Source organism: Xiphophorus hellerii, chromosome 11 (assembly GCF_003331165.1).
Source record: "Xiphophorus hellerii strain 12219 chromosome 11, Xiphophorus_hellerii-4.1, whole genome shotgun sequence".
Lineage (NCBI taxonomy): Eukaryota > Metazoa > Chordata > Actinopteri > Cyprinodontiformes > Poeciliidae > Xiphophorus > Xiphophorus hellerii.
In genome coordinates, this window is record NC_045682.1 from 14,732,535 (window position 1) to 14,736,334 (window position 3,800).

The following is a 3,800-nucleotide window of genomic DNA, read 5'->3' on the forward strand; positions in this document are numbered from 1 at the left end:
AAAAAAAAAAAAAAAAAAAAAAAACCACACCCAGAGCGATGACAGGACAGCAGCCAGCCAGACAGAGGCTCAGAGACAGGGCTCAGGCCAGCAGCTGACTCCGCCTGCGGCACCCGCATCATCATGACTGTACACCGGTTCTAGATTAAAAAAAAAAAAAAGAGGGGAAAAATAGTTATTTTAGCAGACATGATCTCTATTGCTCAAATGTTGCATCAGTTCGGACTCTGGGGAAATTACGGGGATGCAAACATCCGGGCTACTGTTAATAATGCAGTAGCGGTGCTATGATCTAAAACGTAGGGGGAGCTAAACCCAGCTCTGACTTTCTGGTGTTCTCAACGCAAGCTTTTCTAGGTTTTTACTGTCTGACATTTAATCAAACTAAATATATTCTATTGGAGGCTTATTGTGTAGGTAAAGGTATAATTTCTGAGAAATGAGTGAAGAAAAAGTTCATTTGTTCTGGAATTAATAGAAATAATTGTGGGAGGTAATTTTGTCCTGAAGTAGGAAAAATGTCATCTGATTTATTTTTATGGTGTGTGTGTGTGTGTGTGTTTATTTTCTATTTTATTATTATAATAGCTAAAACACACTTTGATATTATGACAAGAAATTTGTTACAATATCAGGAAGTGAATTATTGTCCTCCACAAGTCTGGTTCATTCTTTGATACAATTTCCAGATACCTGGAGGTTCCAGGTTTAGGAAGAATGGGCCAGAAGAACTCCAGCAAACTATTGTGAGAAGCTCAAGAAATTTGTTTTGAACACAAAGTCAAATGAAATTTGTTTATTGGAAACTCTTGTTAATTTCATAAATGTCTCTTTTAGAAATTGTTGGGTTCAGATCTGCTTATTTTATTATGGTGTTTTTGTTCCTTTAATTAGACATTAGAGATTAGACAGAGTGATTGATGATAAATAATCGTTGATTATGTGTAATTTGGTCATTACTAAAATCCTATTTTTCATCCATCGGTCCCTGTTGAAGTTATGATCAGAGAGCTCCCTGATAGGGAAGACTCCTCCAGATTATTTTCTAATAGATGTGAGATTTTTTTAGAAGCTGATTAATATATAAGACTGATAAAACTGTTGATATATTAACACAGTTTAACATTGCCAAGGTCTCCAAGGTCTATCCACGTGTTGGCATTTGATTTTTAACCTGTGAACAAACCACTGTGGACCAAAGCACATAAACGTCAGAACATTGTTTTCTTTATAGGAAAACTTTTCTTTGATGAATTATGAATCTTAAGCAATTGAGATTTACAAGTGCTTGTAAAATTTCATTTGCCTAATTGTGCATTATTTCAAACAGATTTTTTTATTCGATTGAACATCCGTTGACTGTAATTCTGTCTCCAGCTTGCGCCAATTGATTCTTATGAAATATGAGAAATTATAATCCCTGGTCAAAGCATGTTACTTCTAAATGTTGCTTTCTGCTGAGATTATTGGATTCTTATTTATAGGATTCATATAAGAAACATTTCCATACACAAGACATAGATTATCCTAAGATTTCTTTAATAATTTGTTGTTGAAGTGGGCATGATAAGAAAAAAAACTGGAAAAATATCAAATAAGAAGCAAACCACTTTGGACATTTATTTCTTTTAATTTGCTTGTTGCGGTCTGACCAGTAAGGCACAAAGACAAAGGCATATATAAAAAAATATTTTCTCTTTATTTTTCCAAAAATTCTTCACAAAAGACTTCCGACATCAAATCTCAAAAATATAACAAAATGGGCCCAAAAGAAATCAACTAAGGCATACCTAACTCAGGATAACAAACCAAAAACTGACCTCACACAATGAACACACAGGGGAATTTATACACAAAGGCTATCCTACACAAACGAGGAGGGGTGGGAGATGAGACAAAGACAAACAATGCATAAACATAAATGACTAATTCAAACCAACACATTTTGACTACAACACAACTATAAAAACAAAACAACCTAACACCAAAAATGTTTTAGCAGTTGTGCTATTAGTAGAGAGAGAGGCAGGTTCTTTAACATCAAGTCCCCTGCTTCCATCAGCCTGATGGTTTGTTCCACTTCCTGGTTTGCCTTTCAACCAGTCCTCTCACTCAGCCAGTCCTTCAAACTCAGCAAAACAAAGTAGTTAATGGTTCAAATAAACAAAAGGTGTTTACTAAATGTGTGCACCCATAATAGTAAACAACCTAATGCAATAGACACAAAAAGAGTGAAATTATAAATATGTTGTGTGAAAACACTTAAATAAATACTAACACTGGGGAAAAGATGGAGGAACCTCCACGTTTCTGATTACTTTTTTAAAACTAAAAATACAAAATATTGCATTTTTGTCTCATCTCCTTTGACCTTTGACTTAGTTCATTCCAGGTTCTTTGTTTTCTATCTTCACGCCTATTTTGTAACCTGATGAGGCATCTTACCCACTCTCACTTTCTGCCACAGGAACTAATTAGAACCTTTTCAAGAGTTATTTTTACATTAGCATTGCTTTCTTTTAACATGGAACATGAAAAAAATAATGACTGAGAGTCATTTATGAATTTTACCACCACCTATCAGCGCATGTTGGTTCTTCAGCTTTGGAGGTTCTTTAAGAGTGAATTTCTAACTTAAATTTGTTCATTTTTAATCAGATAGTTTGGCTAAATTCTGAAATATTGTACTTTAAAAAAATAATTATAATAATAATGCTATCAGATGTATTTGTGGTAAGTTCTTTAGGCTTCTCCGGTTTGGGGTTTTGATCACTATTTTAATCATTTATTTCTGGGCATTATTACCTGTTACATTTTTTTGCAGACATTGATCATTGTTTGAAGCATGAGCAATGACATTTAGTAACAGGTTGATTAATAACAGGTTTGTGTTATTAATAATTAACACAAACCTGTGTTAATTATTAATAACACAGGTTTGTGCAGTGGAGCTAGAAATCTTTTGTTGAGGCATGTCCCCCTGTTGGAGAAAGAATCTCTGAATCTGAGTGTCTACAGGGCGATTGGACCTTTTCAGCAGCCTGAGCCTGCAGTAGAGCCGCGGCTGCAGCAGCAGAAAGCTGCACGGCTGCAACTGGATGCAAGCTTGCCACGCCCTGGACAGTTTAGGGTTTCATATATCTTGATGTCGAAGCTGTTGTCACTTTTGGTTAAATGCTGGTGTTCCAGGACATGATTCAAGAGGAGCTTCCAAAAAACTACTGGGATTTTACCTGAAACCACAGCTTTGGTTACGTAGAGTCAGGTGGTAATTTTTTGTCACTTCAAGTGGGTTTGTTGTAGACAGAGTAAAGGATGAACATGTGAAAAAGCACCACATACGTATTTTTAAGTATGGTGACGGATCTGGAAGCCAGGTGAAAATGCATGGCATCATAAAACTGTGTGAGCATGCCAGGCAACTTAAATTATTTAGCTTTGCTAATTGAAATAATTCGTAATTCATGATAATTTATGTTCACCAGACATAACATCAATCTTCTTCCATGATTCTCTCAGTTCCAAAACCTAAATCCTTCTGAAAACATGTGGGGTTCAACTGGAAAGACGAGAAAATACAGAGCTTTGGAGACTGAGCAAGGAGGAAAAACTAAAAATCCATCATTTTGTGTGCTTTTTTCAGTCTTATAAAATGCTAAAAAAGAATCCAAAAAGAAGTGATTAGCAGTAAAAGTAAAGGTGTTAATTTTTGTTCAAATTTTACTTGTTGGCCATATAACATTCTACGTTCTCTGTCCAGTTTGTCTGCCTGAAGTCTCTGACACTGAACACATGCACAC